The following is a 21,504-nucleotide window of genomic DNA, read 5'->3' on the forward strand; positions in this document are numbered from 1 at the left end:
TGTTGAGAAGGATGAGGCCGCACAAAATAAATATTTATAAAGAAAAAGTGCAGGAAACCTTGGGGCGCCTGCTGGCCAAGTGGTCCAGGTGCATTCCACATAATAGGCTTTGGCCTGACAGCATGTTCGAGTCCCGTTCATGATGACCTTTGCTGCGTGTCTCTCCCTTTCTTTCCCTCCCACTTTCCTGTCTGTCTTCATTAATAACTATCAATAAAGCCAAAAAGCCAAAAAGAAAACGTTTCGACAACAGTCTTCCTCAGGGTTGGAATGCATTTAACGCATTCAGAAACGGGGCCCTTATGGCGTACATCATACAGTACATGGGCAACTGGTGGCCTGGGAGCTACATGCGGCACCCACCATCACTTAAAGGGGAATTTATTCCTAAATCAACAAAATCATGTTGATAATATGTATGTATATTGACCAATTTCTTTTTATTAAAAATAAATAAACATATAGGGCGCTGGTCCTTTAAGGAAAACGTAGAAGGGGTCTAACGTCAGCCCACGTAGAACAGGAAGAGTGCAGCAACAAAACACACTGCATGGACTAACCTGTCATATCATCTACAACAGATGTAAACAAAAACTAAAACAAATCGCGCGATTGAATAAGAGTTCTAGTGGTTAATCCACCCGGACGGTAAATCCGCTAATTTGGTATTTCTTTGTCAATGACAAATGGATACGTGTCTTCATATACGGTAAGAAAACAGCTTGTGCAAAACTCTCCTTTAATGTGGCCCTCAGGTTAATATCAGAATACTGATATAGTATCGATTTCAGCTAATACAAAATATTATTCAGCATTTCATTTTCAATTCAACTATAGCAAAAATAGCTGATCTACAAGCTCAAAACGTGCCGCACTGCGTAGTGTATAACAATTGCTACCATCTTGATGCCACCCCATAGTAACTGAATTAAACATACCGTATATTACCAAAAAACAGCCCACGCTCAAATAACCGCCCAGCACCAAATAACGGCCCAGGTTCCGACACAATTTTGCGTAATAACCGCCTCCATCAAATAACCGCCCTCCTCTATGTAACGCCCCAATGGCCCATGGGCCGTTATTTGCAAACTTAATCAGCCTCAGCCCTCATTTATATTATTATATGCGTGTTCACCGTGTTGAGTTTGCAAATCTCCGCACGCCACTCGATCATTTCACAACAGCGCAACACCAGTCCTCCTCCACATCCATAAAATAAATCTAGGCTATAGTTTCACAAGTGCCTCCTATGCACAACCAATTGTTTTAATGCAAAGTGGTGTATATTCTGTGTAATGTTTATTGTCATCTGTGTATCACTATCTACAAGCTCCAAGTGTTGCATGACAGCGCTTTGTGAGCTTGCAGAGAAAAAGAAAAAAAAACTATTTTCGGTGCGCAGTGTGCGCCAGCCAGGTCCTCAAGTATAGTACTATAAAACACAAGGTTGATATTTAAATCGTGCAATTCTCGGCCAATATTCAACCGATTGTTCTAATTCCAAATGGCCTATAATCAGTGAAGTGTAAATTTTCATTGGGTGTATAATTCATGTTTTTTATATGCTTTTATTTATTTAAATTACGGTATATGGAGTCAGATGCTTCACGTGCACCGCATGGCTCTGCTTGAAATTACATTTTCTATCGCCTGTAACCAAACCTGTGGGGTTTAGCCACTTGACTACACACAGTACTACAGTAGGCTATGTGTATAGTGTAGGCCAATAAATTATGGTTTTATTCAATTGCAATCTACCGGTACAGGCCTACAGTTTATAATTAAATCATTTATTTGTCCGCTGCTTCCCCTTGCTCAATCAGAACATGTAGTGGTTACACCTGTGTGTTGATACGCTCCCTCTTACAATTAAATCAAAATGCATTGCCTGCGATGTTTATGTTAATACCATAATAAAAAAGATGACTGCATGGAACTGTATGTAATGTAACCAAATGCTTGCTCCAATGCCCTGCAGTTGGTTTGGCACCTTTTTGGGGGGTTGGGGGGGGCATTTTAATGTGTGTGGTGGCACTTAAATCCCTTTATTTTAGATCGTTTTTTAGTAATAGTAGGCCTACAACATAAACAGTGTTGGCGTTTGTTACACACGATGTTTCCCATTCAATCGGGTCTAGTTAGTGTGGTTGCCCTAACAGGGCAACCAGACCATTGTTATTGTAAATGAGCGATACTTTGCCGCACTACTCCTCCCACAGTTTTGCCGCACACACTCGAGCCATATGTCAAATTGACCGGCTTCATCGGGAATCGTGTGCTTGTATTTTGCTAAGAGATCCGTTGTATAGTTTAATTGATATTAATTAATTAGTTCTCCATAGACTTATAATGGGGAAATCGAAGACTAAATGTAAGTATTTTTTTCCATTGGAGACCGTAAGCGCCATATTTACAAGACTTGGGAGGGAGGTTCATAATAATTATGAAAATTAATTGAAAAGGAATTACATCAGTCGGCCTCATGGTGGCGCTATAACAGCCCACTTTACGTTTTTCCCTATAGCTCTTGAACCTTAAGTCGTAAAATCTAAATTAATTTTTCCATGGATTCCTTGGGTCATGATGCATTTCCACATATAGGCCACGCCCATGTTCGTCAGGAAAGAAATTATTGCAAATTAGAATTTTCTCCAAAACACACTTTTGGCTCCTCCTCCTACAGATTTTGTCCAAATCTCACAAAATCGGCACACATGATCTCCGGACCTATCCGATTAAAACACCAACTGCAGAATTTTGGTAGTGCGTATCGTTCGGCCGTAATTGTCGTCCGAAGATAGTAGGAGGGGGCCTATTTTACAAAAAATGCCATAAATCACGAACGGAATGTCCGATCCATTCCAAATTTGAATCGCATGTCTCGGGTGGTTCAATCAACCAAGTTTCAAAAGCAATTCCATTTTCATCCATAGGGGGGCGCCGCAAATGCGAGAAATGTAACCGTTTGTTGCAAAAACATGATTTTTGGGAGATAAATCTCATCCGAAGTAGTTATGCATGATCACAGGGGTGACGTGACATTGTAATTGGCTGGCAAAATTAGTGGGAGGGGCCTATTGACTACTAGTTTATATTCATATTTGAATAGAAAAGAGAGGTCGCACACAATGCATCGCGACGCATCGTGAGCTTGTAGATCAGCTATTTTCAAATGGTCGAAATGTATATAGGGTTGAAGTGGTTACAGTAATGTATGTTTTTCTAATCAAAATGTAAATCTCCAAAGTAACTAAAGTTTTAAAATAATTGTAGTGGAGTAAAAGTACAAATGTTGGCTCTGAGATGTAGTGGATTAGATGTAAATGTATTGGAAATTGGAATACAGTCAAGTAAAGTACAAATAACTCAAAAAAATTGTACTTAAGTACAGTATTTGAGTAAATGTACTTAGTTACTTTCCACCACTGGGCTAACGGCAGGAGGATGAGTTAACAAAACGTCAACAAAGAGAGAAGTATATGACCAAGCTGTCCGTCTGATGACAAAAAAGATTACAAAAGAAAGGAGAGAGAAGTATGACTAAGACACAGAAGTGGTCAATGTTATCCTCAACTTCATATTGACATCTGTTGTCCAGATCATATCTCACAGCAGGGCTGAATCATTCAGGCCGCGGTAGTCAAGTCATACACCCAGCCAGGCCACCCTATCCCTATACCCACACATGTGTACGTTTGGATTACAAGCCATAGAGTATAGACAGAGTTGCGACATTGAGGGGGCAGAAAACAGCCCGGTCACGTGGTTATGTACTCACGCGAGCCCTATCGACTACAATACATTCCGTAAACTTCTGTATTTCATATATCTGACTGTATTTATGCCAAATATTGCGATATCGATACGTTATACGATATTACCGTAAAAAAATCATATTCTACATTTTAAGTGTTGCAACACTTATACATACACGCATGCACACGTGTGGGGATTGAAAAACCATAAAACCTGGGTGATCTATTCTACTGTATGCTATCAAATTGTATGTTTATTCATGCAGCATAGTACTGTACAGTATATTGGTGTTTTAAGAAGTATGTTATACTTTAGCTATTGAAAAATAGCAGATCTACAAGCTCATAACGAGGCACCGAGTGCCACGCTACGAGCTTGTAGGTCTGCTATTTTTTTTTTTAATCGTGAAAATGTGGTGCAAATCTTTGAATATATATTCTGTCAGAGTGATCGTTTTTAACTCAATCTTTGCTTCATGGGGGGTCCCTGGAACAACATGTTTTCAGATGGGGGTCGGCGGCCAATTACATATATTTTTGGGGTCCTTGACATGAAAAACTATAAGATTAACTGACATAGAAACATAGGATTTCAGAAAACTGACATTTGCAGAAATGTCTAGAGGTCAAAATGGGACCGGACCGCATTTCCATGATATGATCTACTGCACCACGGATATGTCAACATGAAGTCGAAATGAGTCATAGTTCTCTCTTTTTGTATCTTTTGGTCATCAGTTTCCTCCTTTAAGTGAAAGAAAAGTAGTGTCAAAATATCTTTTGTATTCGGTTTCAAAACAGGCCGTTTTCGTGCTGGGGCCCTTACCATTTGTCGCAAAAACATGATTTTTGGGAGATAAATCTCCTCCGAAGTAGTTATGCATGATCACAGGGGTGACGTGACATTGTAATTGGCTGGCAATATTAGTGGGAGGGGCCTATGTAAGCGACTGTGGCAACCACACTTTGCAATTTTGAAAGATTGCGACCTTTCTAGTTGCTTAGTTGTCATGCTCAAAAATGTTCCACTGTCTTTCTGTCGGAGGCAGCGCCGTTTAGATAAGAGAGTTGCGACAACTCCGTTCACTGTGTATTCACGGAGCTTCATGAGTCACTGAACGGTATGTTGTCGTCACTCTCTCTCTCTAAACGTCTCTGGTCTCCAGGCTGCGTCTCTGAGCAAGATGGCGGCGCCCGCCTGTGTTAATTTTATGACAAACTATAGTGGTTCTACAACGATTCCTACGTGGATTTTACTCTTTATAACGTAGGATGAGGTCGGATGGGGCCATGAAAAATGATCGTGTCCGTGGATTATTGTTTTACCGCGATTTTTTTTTCCTCGCGTGGATTATTACTGTACATGCTGCTGAGTACAGTAATGCATCCCATGCAATCCTAACCTGACGCTGCCAATACCCGTCCCCATCTGGCAGTCAGGTTAATGCAATCCCCCCAAGCAACACAACATGGAAAAAGAACAGATGTAAAAAAGTAACTAACACTATGTTGTTAGGTTGCTATTTATGAAATGATATCCAAACATTTTAATATTTAAAAAAAAAAATCACTGAATTTTATGGTGGTAGGAACCCTGTACACTTGTACAGTATTATTATATGTTGTTTTGTACAGTATACTTGTAAACACTTTACTGTATTATTATATGTTGTTTTGTACAGTATACTTGTAAACACTTTACTGTATGTACTGTAGCTTTGTTTTTTTATTATTAATACGGTAAAACCAGTTCCAATCAATATTTGCACTACATGTTACTGTATGTTACTGTATGTATATACTGAAACCAAATAATGGCCTGGTGCAGGCCGGTGCAAAAATAAATAACAGCCTATGGCAATTAACGGCCCGGCTCCTTATAACAGCCCGGGGTCCGAATCGATTTTGCATATTAACGGCCCGGGCTACTATTTGGTAATATACGGTAGTCTAAAATCAAGTTTATCTAGATTAACCTTGTTACAGACTCTACATAATGGCCCTGTGTAAACGGAGCGAGAGAGCAGATAAGAGACACAGCAGAGAACACAGCCTGAATACCATAACTACGAGTGCATTCACCAAAGCATTGAACCAACATTAGTTCAACTAAATATATTGCATTATACATACTAGTATTTAATATAACACAGTCCCAAAGAGGGCGGTGTTTGCTAGAGGTCCAGAAAACACAGATCAATAGAAAGAAGAGCAACTAGATAAAGTGCCAATCGGCACAGGTCTCCACCAGGGCAGGTCAGGTTGTGGCCTCATGGTGGCGCTATAACAGGCTGTTGAGGAAGATTTGGGCCGGAGGTTCGTGTTGGAGGGATGCAGGTACAATGTTTTTCCATGTGTGCATACATAAGTTGTATACAGATCGATGCAGTTATAGCTAAAAACAGGAATTGGCCTGTTATAGCGCCACCGTGAGGCTGATTTTGAGGAAAAAATGGTGGCATGTCGTCCTCGGCCTAGTGGGAATATGCGTGCACAGTTTCATCGCAATCGGACGCTGCGTTGAGGAGTTGTGGCGATTTGTACAAAGCGGGCTACTCCTGAAAAGTGTAGGAGCCAATCGTGGCCAATCAGGATGGAATATGAGAAATCAAAAAAACCTGTCTTGATCACATGACTATGGAGATCATGTGTACCGATTTGCGTGAAATGTGGATAAAATCTGGAGTAATAATAAGGAGTAATAATAGAAAATGTGTTTTACATATGTGGGCCTCCTGGTGGCGCTATAAAGAGCAGATGTGAAAAATTCCAGGCAAAGGTTTTTCCTTGGCCTCTAGGGAGTTGGCATACAAAGTTATCCACAGATCCGTGCAGTTAGAGGTAAAAACACTTTTTGGCCAGTTATAGCGCCACCTTGAGGCTGAGTTGAAATTGTTCATGTGCCATTTTGTCCTCGGCCTAGTGGGAATGTGGGTGCACAATTTCACGGAAATCACGCGATGTGTTCATGATTTGCAGCATTTTGTTTGAAACTGAGCACTCCTGTGAACTTTGGAAGCCAATCTTAACCAATCAGGATGGAGTCTGAGAAATCTGAAAGACCGGTTTCGTTGAATGGCTCTAGAGAGACTGTGTACCAATTTGCGTGATGTTTGGACAAAATCTGTAGGTGTACTGTGCAAAAACTTGTTTTGCACAAAGCGGCCTCCTGGTGGCGCTATAAGAGGCCGTTCTGGAAAGTTTGGGGCAGAGGTTCATCGTTGGCATCCAGGGAGTGTGTGTGAGCAATGACTGAGTGATGGCTAAAAGATACATGGGAAAACAGTGTTCAACCAGCCATAGAGACCTCCACAAGCCAATCTGTGACCTCCAACTCTCCCTCCCCGGCTTGGCTACAATTCATGTATTAACTTCTTAAGCCTGATTCATACTTATGTTGCATGCATGGATTAAAGTCAAATCAAATCCCACGACTGATATTTTTTGTAATTGACCAAGTAAGTCCTAATGTGCAATTTGTGAAACAGTGTGAAAGGCGCTGTTTCCTAAACAATTGACACAATATGTAAAATGTGGATTTTAGTAATATTGTTCCCGCTCAGCGACGTAGAGTCTGTGGGGGCCACGGGGCCATGGCCCCCATGAAGAATCCTAGGGCCCCTTTCGGCCCCCATGAAGATTTTCGTGGACATTTTACATTTACATTACATATTTTCTGGGAATTCCGAACATTTTGGACCTCTCCGCCGGCAATCTGAGAATCCCATCGTCAAATATTCGGGAAAACAGCGCCTCCCCTGTTGTTCCTCAGGCAACAGTCTGTCTTGAGAGACACCGGCCGTCCAAGAGGTGTTAAAAAGTGCTAATCGGGTTTCTTTTGTAGTTGTTCTTGAGGTGTGACATAATAACACTGATCAAGAATTCACCAAAGAGACCTAACCACAGACTAGTGAGACTACACACTGACTCGAGAAAAGACCCATATCGTCCAAAATAGGCTGATCAGTCGCTGTCTGTGTATAGGCTAATTCATTGGTAAAAGTATGCTAAAGAACTCATTTTTAGACGCAATTCTGTAGCCTACCCAAAGGTAAAACGCACCCACCGCCTATGATCTCTCTCTCTCTCTCTCCCTCCGTATCTCTCTATATCTCCCTCTCTCTCTCTCCCTCTCTCTCTCTCTCTCATAATAATAATAATATAGTCCTCACCTTGGCTTGGACATTGGCCTATAGAAGCTGCTTTAAAAGTACCAGCGAAAACAACTTATTTTTTTCCGCGCTGCGGCGGGGGGGGGGGGGGGGGGTGCGGGGAGGCAGGGCTGCGGGGGGGGGGGGGGGGCCCCCTTGAGGATTGATCAAACTCTTCGGCTCTGTTCCCGCTGTTCTACATACTGCCAACCAGGTGAAGAAATCACAGGTTGAGGATTTAACCTTTGCTTTATATGAAATATCAGAGACAATTAAGAAGACGGGTGGCAGTGGCTCAGGGGTAGAGTGATCGGACGGCGGTCGCCAGTTCAAACCCGGGCTCCCGCAGAGTTAGTGTCACTGTCTGAACCCCTAAATGCTCCCGATGTGCAGGATTGCATGGTTTCTTCCGGCATCGGTGTGTATATGCGTGTGTGAATGGGTGTATGTGATGCACAATCTCTGTAAAGCGCTATAAAAATGCACCATTTACCATTTAAGATGCTTTTGAACATTATTTTGTTCATTTGAATACTTCAAATGCTCTAATCATAAAATAACCAAAAATATCCTACAAGCTCTCATTGAGAGCTTGTAGATAGACTAGTTTCGCTAAGCAACATGTAACTATGCTGGATCTATGGATTACAAATGACTGAAATCGGTCGGCAACTGAGAACTAATCCATGTGCATGCACACACCAATAAGTGCAGATCTACAAGCTCCCAATGCAACAAGCACCATCACAAAGTGTGATTCGTCCATTATATACCAATATTTAAGTACTGGTTACTCCACCAATTTATTAAAGAATAACCTTGCCACCTGGCTTAACTTGGCTGTACACCTGGCAATGCCAGTGGAAAAATAAACAGTGTCTGTGATTACCAACATGGTTCGAATTGGCCAACCCCATCCAATTAACTCCCCCATACACACTCATACCCTGCTACCTCTGTCCGAGGTCTTCCACCAAACAAACAACACCAAGACAAGGATCTCCAAACTCCTTAACAAAAGGGAACATGAGTTAAGGCCCAGGGTTTTAACAACTTAAAGAGAAACTTATTATTATTATTTTTCATAGTGCAGCACTGCACTGTTTTGCTACTGTGTCGTTTTCACTGTTGCTGAGGGCGATAAAAAAATACTCAAAACTGTTCAACTCATTACAAACTAGGTAGATGTTTAGAAACTATTTTCCTTGCCATCACCATCAGTAGATATACTTTTTAGGAAATGTTAAAAAATAACCTGTATTCCAATGGATCCAAAGTAGTTATTATTTAGACACAAGCTCTTGTGAAAAGGACCACTTCAACCATTTTCACCTTATATTCATATAATTTCTCCTCACTAATGTTCATTATAAAGTTGGCACAATGGCACCATTTCCGTCTACTCGCTCTGTGTCTCAAAGGATGGCTGTGGTGTGGACAGTTAAGAAACCTTCCTACCAGTGACATCATTGATGGGGATTCCAAGCTTATTGAAACTGCAGTTGTGTGAGCTTGTAGATATACCATCTACAAGCTGAGGGGTAGAGGGTTGAGGGCCTGAGGGGGCTGGTGATTGAACTGGCTGCTACATTCCAGCTCCACACCTACATTACTCAGCTGCCTAAAAGCTGTTTAAGGGGTGCGTAGCGTTAGTCCGACGTCCCAATAATCCGACACCCATAAATCTGACTACCCAATATTCCGACCATAGAGCCCCATACTAACCCTATCGCCAAACCCACCATAGAGCCCCATACTAACCCTATCGCCAAACCCACCATAGAGCCCCATACTAACCCTATCGCCAAACCCACCATAGAGCCCCATACTAACCCTATCGCCAAACCCTAACGGGTGAGTCTTAACCGGCCAGGCAGCCATGTAGTCAGTGTAATGGGATGACGGACTAATGCATGCCCTCCCTGTTTAAGAGCTGTTTGGGGAGACAGCCTTGACCTAAGACGTTGTACAGTCCAGTATGCCAAATAGTGGCCCGGCCTAGTTAGGTTATAGGCTACATTTTATGAAGGCATTAGCTCTAGTCTAGAGGGAGTTATTGGTATTATTTGTATTTCAAGTTTGTTTATTTCATAAATTATTTCCAACCAGTTCCTTTCCGCTCCATCAGGTGCCCTGGCTGGCCAGGGGGAGGCAATTTAGAGACCAGGATTACTGCATGTTTTTTGTGAGGGAACCTAGACTTTTTCAGTTTTCTGAATAAAAGCCCCCTGCAATTGTCCAGTGGAAGACTGCAATTGACTGTTTCTGTTATCCACACTACTCCTTCCACCAAACCCTAGAATAGATAGAATAGTTTTGCTACTGTACCGTTGTGTTACACTGTAGTATGATGAAGGCATTCATTTATGTGGAGGGGGGGGGGGGGCATAACAAGTTGAAATACGGAAATAAGAGGTTTCAGTCCTAGAGCAACAGCGAGGATGTGTGGCATTTGTGCTAGACGCCCTGGCTGTAGTACTGCATACTGATACTGTCCTGTAGTACTTGAACGACATTTCAAAAGGTCTAATGTCCCAGCTGAATTCTCATTCACCATCACTGTACTGCTGCCCTCAGGACACTTGGCGTTGCATACTGGGTCACAAGGAGAGGACGCAGGGAGGGAGACACACAAACACTTTGGCACAGAGCGGATAGCTGTGTGTGTGCGTGTGCGTGTGTGTGTGTGGAAAGGAGGGGGTGGGGGGCTGTAGAAGGGGTGCAGTCAACCAAAAAGGCTTTCTCAGAGAGAACTCTCAAGTAACTCTCACACACCATTAGGCTATGACACAGTTGCTGCTAACTGTGACGTGCTCTGTGCGTGTACATGTGTGCGCGCACGCGTGTGTGTGTCTTCAAAGTGACAGATACACCGAAAATTTACTGTTCATTTAGGATTAATTAAAACCTCTTAAACCCCAGGGGGGTCCAGGGGGGGAATCAAAAACATCAGAGTTGGAACCGGAGACCAATTGGGTCTCCATTTACCCGCTGAGAGCTGTTCATGAGGTGGGCAGCCGCTGCCCCCGCCGGCAGGGGCAAAGGGGCTCAATTGGGACATACATAATACCACTTAAACCATATTTTATGCTTTCAAAATTGTTCATCAATAGTGAAAATAGCCAATCTAAAAGCTCAGGATGCGTTGTGGTGTGTTTTCACCTATAATTAATAACATGCTCAAAATAGGGATACCAGGGTGGAACCATGGAAGTGGTTAAATGTTAATTGTCCCTGGGGGTTGCGATAGTCAAGTGGTTAAGGCTAAAGGCACGTACCACATTGGCTTTGAAGCTTGACAGAATCCCCTTTTTGAGTCCTCGGGCCGGGCGGACCTTTGCTGTATGTCACTCCCTGACTTATCTCTCCCAGTTTTACATCTCCTCATGTTGTGCTGCTCTAGCCCTAGCAGTACTAACCATTGATCCTAAAGTGACCTTTGGCAGTTCTCAGACTAGATGCACATTAATTGGTTCTAGAAGTGCTTGGTTCAAATACACAGTTTTTGCTCCTCAAGTGAGAAAATGCTGACGTGCTGCAGCACTAACGACGGCCCTGCAGGCTGCAAATGAAGCCTAGTATGCATCAGGCAAATTCCACGCAATTTTTTTTTTAGATATTGTTGTTTGGGTCTAAAGTGTTGGACCAACGGGCTGTCGGGCCTAGCAACATTGCCATCCTTAGAGCCCCACCGCTAGCGGAACTGAAAATAACTATCTAATTAGAAGTTATGCACAGTACGGGAGAGCACGATGCCATACCAACATGAGAATAAATAGGAGTGCAAGTTGTAACCTCGATTAGCATGTTTTAGACAACACATTCACCCCTCTCAACTCGTAGGAGGTTCATGTATGCAGTGAGAGACAACGTGCAGGTGGCAGCAGGAGTCACAGAAAACAGAACCAGATGGAAACTGATGATCCGCAGCCTGTGCATGGTGAACCTGATTCTCAACCTCTAGTGTCTATTTCGATGGCAACAGTGCCTCAATCCACGTCATAATGTAGATGCCTGCGGTGGTACAATATAGTAAATACTATAATACACCAAAGGAGAGGAGGTATTTTACACTATACAGTATTTGATTCAGGTTTAGTTAAAAAAAAAAAAAAAAACTAATTGTGTAAGTGAGTGTGCGTGTGCGTGTGCGTGTGCGTGTGCATGTGCGTGTGCGTGTGTGAGTGAGTGAGTGACAGAAAAATAAAAATAATGGCCTATACACATTCACAACAATATATTGGTCAGATCGATCTGCTGTGTTTCATAGGCTATGAAATATAAAGTGAAATCTGACATATAAAGCCAAAATAATATGGGCCAGTGTTCTATTACTGCTGGCATTCGTTTGCATGATCAAAGTCTGATTCACTTATTCAATTGAGCAGTGAACACAACAAAGATGTATTCATTGTTCCATCCATTTGCACATTAGTCTGATGAGCAAAGATAGCCTGTGCTTACAAGCAGCTGTGAGCAGCTGTGTGAAAAGGATGGACAGTGATTTCCTATTGAAGTGGATGTTTAATCTTTAATCTTAAAATTATAGCTGCAGATGGTGAGGAAAGATTTACAGAAACAGCAAAAAATATCAAATAGTTCAACCAGGTGTCTCTAGTTTGGGCAAAATGTACCAAAAGAAATTCTTGAAATAGTGCAAATACCTTATCTAAGCATTGTTACATGTGAGCTTGAGTGATTAATCAATGCTATGTTGGGGTCTGTACTCTGTAGTCCTACATTCCAGGTTGCAACATACTGTAATGAACAGAGTAGTGTGTGAATGGGTATATTAGATTAGTGTCAGAACAGAAGCATGCTCCTACTGTTATACCTCCACCTTAATAATATAGGCTTATAAAGCAAGCTCTGTTCCCTACAGTGAGAAATTGTTGAGGGTTTGCAGCTTTGCACTGCAGATTGTATTACCACAGCACAGATTTACACATTTGCTAGTGTCAAACCTGAAAAGCTGTACAAAAGTCACACTTGTGTGAAGTGAGGGGTGCTCTTATCCAGTTGTGTAATGGTGTTTCTTCTTTTTATTGAAAAAACACCATTAGGAGCTCACAGTGGCAGTTGTGTTGTAGGCGATGGTAGCCGCAAGTCAGTTGAGCCAGGTAAGACATGCAAAACGTCTGTTGTTGTGTGACAATCCAGTTGAAGCCAGGTAACAAACTAAGCTGAAGTGTAAATAACTAGCGCAGCAAAAACATTTAAAAAAAACAAGTCGCTAAATAGAATAAACTAAGCTAAGGTTCGGAAGGAGAAGCGGTGAACAAGCGAGACGCCAGCGTCCTCTCACATCCGGGACCTATGCAAATATCTATAGTCGAGCGCAGAGAAATCTAGTAAGAGAGTGGCGACACTAGCGTTGACTCCCATTGTAACAATGGAATGCGGAAGTGCTCATTCTATCTCAATGGGATAGTGCAGTGAGATCAAAGTGTGTCGCCACTCTCTTACTAGGTTACTCTGGTCGAGTGTATGAGAGTGAACTCGAACTCGCAACAAATTAATTAATTCAAACAACTATAAAACAGTAAGAACTACTGTAGTCTGTAGAGTGTGTTGTTACTGTTGTTACTAGCACCATAATAGAGCACCGAAGTCTGACGTCACTTTCAGTAGAGGGCGTCAGTCCCCAGGTTCATGTATTTTTTTAGTTGCATTGAAATCGCCATAGAAGGATTTTTAGATTGCTTCATATAAGAACTGTGTTTGAAAAATGAACATGTCATCCCGGCCGCTTCACTCATATGGATATGAAGAATCAACTGACTGAGAGAAAACGCTAATGTTACTGCTACTGAATTAGTTAGATTTTCGCTAGAAGCAGACTGTATCATATATGAGTGACTGACTGTTGCAAACGATACAGAGACACCTCCCTGACAATAACGCCGAGACAGCTTGTTTATTTTTGGACCACAACGCTTATAGTAGACGATATTAAGATCACCCCATGTTATTCTCCATAGAGAAATTACTTCCGTGAACCAGGGGAATCGAAGGGATGAGCGAGTTACGTCAGGACTTCGGTGCTCTATACTGTGTTGAAAATCTACTGGTTCCGACGTGTCAACACACAGCCTAGGTGCCTACAGACTAGCTACAGTAGGTACTTAGTCAAACATGGACCATTGATATGTACGAGTTGTGTCTGCAGCTTTTTTTCCCCTTTTTTCTCACCTCCGTCTTTTAGCAGCCTAGCTGGGACTGGAGATGCGTTCCAGCGTGCACGCGTGTGCGCCGTACTGCACTGTACCTGCGTCCGCGTGTGAAAAAGATATTGGTACCTCACTGTGGTACCAAGAGCATGACACCACTGCTTCGTATCATCATACGTCATCACATTCCGGCCAATCACTTTTCTGTCCTCACTTTTTATCCTCACATTCTGTGCTCAGCCAAACAAATCATCGCTCCAATTTTCGATACCCGTACCCATCCGTCAATCATCAGTTCCGCAACCCGCCTGTTACCCGTTACCCGTAAAAAAATGATTAGCCTGATGAGTCGACCGTCTTGATCCAAGGCTGTTTCAAACACGGTCATCACTCATCAGGCTAATCTTTTTAACTTTATTTACACTTAGACTTAGCATTACCTGCCAAACAACATTACCTGGTTTAGCTTTACATCTTGTGTTGAATGTTGGCATTATAATCCCTTGGTGTTTCATCAGCACGAACGAAAATATACTAGGCTACAGGCTGCAGCCTGGTGATGAAAAAATAAACTCCACACGTGAAAATGCTACGAAAAGGAAGCAAGGATTTGGCCGCGATGTCACTGCTATGCAACAAGGAAGTAGCACAGGGAAGCACAGCAGCAGAAACAGAACGCCATTATGAAGGATCGGCAGTGATGTGACATCACTGACGATTCCTTGGGCATGTTACGGATTTAACTCGTCTCCGCTGTTGAGGAAAACCCCCAGCTCAGCTGCTGTTTATAACATTGCGCAGTGCTGGTCCACTGATTAAAAAAGGTCACCCATCCACGTTGCGTTGCATTCCACCCGTACCCGTTAACTTATAATGGTATATTGTCCCACCCATTCCCACCCGTCAAACTCGGGTACCCACGGGGTACCACGGGTACAGGACTCTGCTATGGGGTACACACAAACACACAAAGCTGGGCATAGGAGGGGCTAACAACCCTCAAAAAGAAAGTTGTCTGTAGTCAAGCTCATGTACTTCCTATGATGATATAAGTGGGATAACAGAAGTGGGAGTGAGAAAGCACTGCGTTAGTGTTACAGAGCTTCCTGCATGACAGAAAGTCAAGTACACGTTTGCACGCACGCACGCAAAAGTGTGTCTCCCTCAACCAAGCAAATCTGCTATTCACATGGGTCATAATGAAACATGTGTCCTCTCTGCAAACAGACTTTAGTGACAATCAGATTTCAAGCTGAATGAAAAAACACTGATCCTGTAAAATTGGTTCATGCCGTGTTGATTTGCACAACACATGTGGGCTTTAGCTTGTTTCCAAATAAGACAACCTCAGAAAGATTATGCTGATTAATGCTTAGAAAAGAAAGAAATGTACTGGATTTCAACAAGAGCTCGAACTGCCTTTAAAAGGGCATGCGCCCCTGGACCCTGGTATGGTTGTTATTTCAGGAAAGCACTGGTACTGTTTACAATTTCCTAAAAGAGCTACTATTGAAAAAGGGGAAGCCCACAAAAGCCGGTGGGGGTTGTGATTTGAAAGGCTCTACACTGGACATCCCAGACCACGTGACAACTGACCGAAGACTAGCACAGCACTTGCCCTCAAGTTAGCTTGGCGTCTCTGGGACTTGAAAGGCAATTTCTATTAAGCACAGTTTCCCCTTGGGGGCTTTAGTGTGATATGCAGACGATTACAAAAAGCATGGGTTTTCATGAGAGGAGCGACAAGGCACATGGGAGCTACTGATCTCCTCATGATGTTTACTCAAAACAAGTTATGTGTGTGTCAACTTAAAGAGCCAGGGGAAAGAGAATTGTGATCTGGTCCTACTGTAAGCTCTGGAGTTCTACTATGAATGAAGAAAGAGATTTTCAAAACATTTTCAAAGATAGCAGATCGACAAGCTCACAAAACATTGCGGTGGGACACATTGTGAGCTTGTGAATCAGCTATTTTCTATGAATTTGGCATGTCATTAGAGGCCAAAATGTTAAAAAAGATTCCAAATGGTCTGGAAAATAGGGCCTAAGTGCAGGGTTTCCTGCACAATGTTGTTGGCATGGCGCTGTGCCATGCTTGAAATAAATCGCGCCATGCCAAGCTTAAAAAAAAAGAAAAAGGGGGGGGGGGGGGTTTGAGGGGGATAGTGAATCATAGTGTGTGTGATATGAAATGTCCAGTACCTCCCCAGTACCTCCCCAATGCCTCCCCCAGTGCCACCCCAGTGTCTGCCCAGTGTCTGCCCAGTTTCCGCCAAGTGCCTCCCCAGTTTCTGCCCAGTGGCTCCCCAGTGTCCCCCTGAGTGCCTCCCCAATGCCTCCCCAGTGGCTGCAGTTTCTCCCCAGTGCCTCCCCAGTGTCTGCCCAGTGCCTCCCCAGTGTCTCCCCAGTGTCTCCCCAGTGCCTCCCCAGTGTCTTCCCAATGCCTCCCCAGTGCCTGCCCAGTGTCCCCCCAGTGCCTCCCCATGTCTCCCCAGTGCCTCCCCAGTGCCTCCCCATGGCCTCCCCAGTGTCTTCCCAATGCCTCCCCAGTGCCTGCCCAGTGTCCCCCCAGTGTCCCCCCGGGCCCCCAGTGCCTCCCCATGTCTCCCCAGTGCCCCCCCAGTGCCTCCCCAGTGTCTTCCCAATGCCTCCCCAGTGCCTGCCCAGTGTCACCCCAGTGTCCCCCCCCAGTGCCCCATGTCTCCCCGGTGCCTCCCCAGTGCCTCCCCAGTGCCCCCCCAGTCTCCCCAGTGCCTTCCCAGTGTCTTCCCAGTGCCCCCCCAGGTCTCCCCAGTGCCTCCCCAGTGCCCCCCCAGTGTCTCCTCAGTGCCCCCCAGTGCCCCCCCAGGTCTCCCCAGTGCCTGCCCAATGCCTCCCCAGTGCCCCCCCAGTGCCTCCCCAGTGCCTCCCCATGTCTCCCCAGTGTCTCCCCAGTGCCGCCCCAGTGCCCCCCCAGTGCCTTCCCAGTGTCTTCCCAGTGCCTCCCCAGTGCCTGCGTAGTGTCCCCCCAGTGCCTCCCCATGTCTCCCCAGTGCCTCCCCAGTGTCTCCCCAGTGCCTGCCCAGTGTCCCCCCAGTGCCTCCCCATGTCTCCCCAGTGCCTCCCCAGTGCCTCCCCAGTGTCTCCCCAGTGCCCCTGCAGTGCCTCCCCAGTGTCCCCCAGTGTCTCCAATAGCAATAATGCAAATTAATCTTAATTTATTAATCAAATTAATTTACTAATTTATCAAAAATTTCGCCGTGCGGCGCCCAGCACCATGCCAAGGCCTTTTCCTGCAGGAAACACTGAAGTGGTTAACACAGCATCATCACATTCTCATGCCATCCACTAAGCAAGAATTAAGAAATGAATTGAATTCCCATTCCTTGGCATAAAATAGTCTTCTAATCTAATATGATATGATATAATAATACAATCTATTGATGGTCATGAATGTGCCTCAATTAAGATGGTTGGTGGATGGTGTCAAAGCAGCCAGTCTTTTTCTTCCACAGTCAGATTAAAGCATTCTTCACCACTTCCTTTTTCCAACTTCCTGAGCCCTATGAAACACTCACATGTGGTGCGTTTCCTGCCGTTTTCTTTCTTTTATCACAGGGACTCCACCCTCTCTCAACCCACAAGTGACAAACAAGTATAAAATAGCACAGAGCGAGATGAACTTTAATAGCAACTCAAACTCACAAAGATAGCTAATACATCTACAGAGTGAATAGGAGCTATGCGATATACAGTATAGGCACAAATACCAAGGTTGATTAACAGTACGTGGCAACCTTTGGTGCAGTGGTTTGGGGGGCTTTGTCAGAGTAGCCATTGTACCTGTCTGTGTCCCTTTTGTGCCCATACATACATATATATATATATATATATATATATAGGGCACAAATATATATGGATCTCCATATACGGAGATCTCTGCCATTATTATATGCCCATACCCTGTATATTGGCATGGCAATATATGGGCCTATTGGTTGGATCGGCGATTATGGACAACTGGATATCCATTATGCTGTATGGACATATGGGATGGATATGCGGGTGCGGGTGGGTCTATGCTGAACTAGCCTATGAACTATAATGCCCTGTGGTCCATGTACCAAAGCTGCCAAAGGTTTCAAATGCCTCCCTAATACCATGGCATGTACTGTACAGTGAAGCAGACCTGTGAGTCCTGAGCCAGTGCTCCTGTCAAGAGAACAAAGGTAACGGCACGTGTCACATTTCATAGCTGCTCACAACGTGATTCAGATGCCAGGGCATCCTGTAATGGATGACTTTGCTAATTGCTAAACATGACAACATGAATCAATGTGGGGCCCCGGGCCCGGCTTTACAGATAGGAAATAATGCCTATGTCGCATGTTTGCACCACTTAAGCCTAATGCCTGATTTATACTTGGTTGCGCGCCGTGTCGATCACCAAAAACAGCTGATCTACGAGCTCACAATGCGTCACAGAGCAACGCATTGTGAGCTTGTATATCTGCCATTTTCGGTGAGCGACACCGGCCCGCAACTACATATAAATAACCCTTAAGGCTTACTTTTGAGCAATTGTGCTTCGTCAACATATTGATTGACAAAGTGGGAAGTCAGTCGATATGGGATAGTGTACAGTGTGGAGTGCAACTGAACAGAAAGAGATCCAACTAGACTCCACTGCACATTATATTAGCCTTCTACTTCAACAAGGCATCCCATTGCCATGTTGTCTTAATGAAGACAACATTGCTTAAGTGGGCCTGAACTGTCCATTCACTGTCCATCTACTTTAATTGCTTAGTAAATGCCTATTGTGATTACAATCATTAAGGTCTGATTAAATTACTCTGAGTTAATTAGAAATTACACACACTCAGCATGAAAGCAGAAGCTATTCAAGAGTCTGACAGAAATGTGACATGCTAAAGTTGAGGCCACGCACGCACAGATTTATTTTGGTCGGTGAGGATTCAACGTTGAGAGTATCACAAACTTGGGTTTCTTTATAGGTTATTTGACGTATGGGAATTATTTAAACTCCCCTGTTTAATCGTGGATGAAATTGGTTTTGTATGCTGAATTGTTGTCTCCACCAGGCCGAAGGCATGTGGGGAGAGTATGTTTTGCACTCCGTCCGTCCGTGTGTCCGTCCGTGTGTGTGTGTGTGTGTGTCCGTCCGTTAGTAGCTAATCTCGGCCACCGTTAACCCGGTCGATGCCAAATTTTGCACACACACTCCCTGGATGCCAACGATGAACCTCTGCCCCAAACTTTCCAGAACGGCCTGTTATAGCGCCACCAGGAGGTCGCTTTGTGCAAAACAACTTTTTGCACAGTACACCTACAGATTTTGTCCAAACATCACGCAAATTGGTACACAGTCTCTCTACAGCCATTCAACGAAATCGGTCTTTCAGATTTCTCAGACTCCATCCTGATTGGTTAAGATTGGCTTCCAAAGTTCACAGGAGTGCTCAGTTTCAAACAAAATGCTGCAAATCATCAACACATCGCGTGATTTCCTTCAAATTGTGCACCCACATTCCCACTAGGCCGAGGACGAAATGCCACAAGAACAATTTCAACTCAGCCTCAAGGTGGCGCTATAACTGGCCGAAAAGTGTTTTTACCTCTAACTGCACGAATCTGTGGATCACTTTGTATGCCAACTCCCTAGAGGCCAAGGAAAAACCTTTGCCTGGAATTTTTCACATCTGCTCTTTATAGCGCCACCAGGAGGCCCACATATGTAAAACACATTTTCTATTATTACTCCTTCACATTTTATCCAAATTTCACGCAAATCGGTACACATGATCTCCATAGTCATGTGATCAACACAGGTTTGTTTGATTTCTCATATTCCATCCTGATTGGCCACGATTGGCTCCTACAGTTTTCAGGAGTAGCAAATGGCCACAACTCGGCAGCGTCCGATTGCGATGAAACTGTGCACGCATATTCCCACTAGGCTGAGGAAGAATCCTGGTGGAGACCTGTGCCGATTGGCACTTTATCTAGTTTTTTTTGTTTTTTTCTGGAGGCCTTTCGTGACATAACTTAATAGAGTCAACTAATGATCAGTGAGCCTAAAGAAGATGAACCAAGACAAATGGAAATGAAGTGAAACTATAATCAACAGCCTGTGCACCAAAACAGCATTAAAAAGACATCAGCAGTCAGTTGGAAAACAGCACTTGTATTGGTGCTGGATTCAGTGACAGAACAAAAACACCATGTACAGTATAGCTAAATGCCACCCATGGGTCTAACAACAGTCACCTGTCTATGTACTTGAAAATCACATGCACAACAGCACAGTCTCACATGAACTATCAATCACACACATGCATGCAAATTTGAATCATTAAGGTACAGGTTGGAATGGGAGGATAAAAAACCTCATCTATTATTGCGATACAAACACTTAATTATTGGTATTTTGGGGTCAATAGTAAGAGAAAGACCCAGGGTTGCAGAGTCACCCTTTAGTAGGCCGTCTAGTTCACTAATGTACCAGTGTTTTTTTCTGAGTGATACCGATTTTAGGAGCGTCCTAGACCACACTGGCACTGCCTACTACAACCTGCAAGACAACGTGAAATGAGCTCTGTGCCTAACTGTACTGTAGTCCATGTGCTCTTAAGAGGGGCATACATGTTACCTGTTCCGGTAACAAACTATTTTAACTTTGATCACTTGGAAATTATTCTAATTTGAGCTCAGTTGTCAAATTTGAAATACTAGGCTCAATGCCCTTGACAACATTTACTGTAATCATCATTTGGGATATGTCATCACATATGACGGCATGTTTTACACTGGTATGCATGAGGGAGATCATCTCTCCTCACTCAGTTAAACCGGATCCACTGAATTCCTTTGAAAACAACTGCATTCCATATGCCCACTGTACTATTTTTAGGGGGACTCCACTTCCTTAATGCTTTGACAACTAAAAACAAGGACATTCTGAGATGACCACCTTACAGTTGAGGCGGAAGCGACTCAGAATGTTTGAAAGTCCACTAAACTTTCTAAATGCTCTTGAGCATTACCGAAATGTCCTTGGCTGTGCCGTTTATCCACATTCTAGGTCCACTGCACAAACAGTGCTACGGTGATGTAATACTGCACTCATTAAACAAACATGTGGCTTTCACAGTTTCACCTCTTAGGGCTGGCATACCAACATTTTCCCAGACCACACTGTGGCCCCTGGCCAGTGCCTGCCAATGCCTGTCACTTGAGAGGCTGACGATGTTCCATGCTATAGACTTGGAATGGCTCACTGCCTCTCTCAATGTGAAGTGAATACCTCCACTTTAACTGAACCCCATCATCCCCTATGCTGGCCTGCATCCACACAAATGACACTGCACCAGTTGTAGGCCCATACATGGAAAAGACTGAACAGTAAAGTCAAACAATTGAAGT

General features: G+C 43.8%; 1 protein-coding gene across 4 annotated transcripts in view; it reads right to left on the bottom strand.

The window, feature by feature from the left end:
* The window catches only part of diaph2 (diaphanous-related formin 2), a 589,988-nt gene that overhangs the window by 559,900 nt on the left and 8,584 nt on the right, over positions 1 to 21,504 (bottom strand). The window lies entirely within an intron of this gene.

Source organism: Protomyctophum parallelum (genome assembly GCF_964188405.1).
Source record: "Protomyctophum parallelum genome assembly, chromosome: 16".
Lineage (NCBI taxonomy): Eukaryota > Metazoa > Chordata > Actinopteri > Myctophiformes > Myctophidae > Protomyctophum > Protomyctophum parallelum.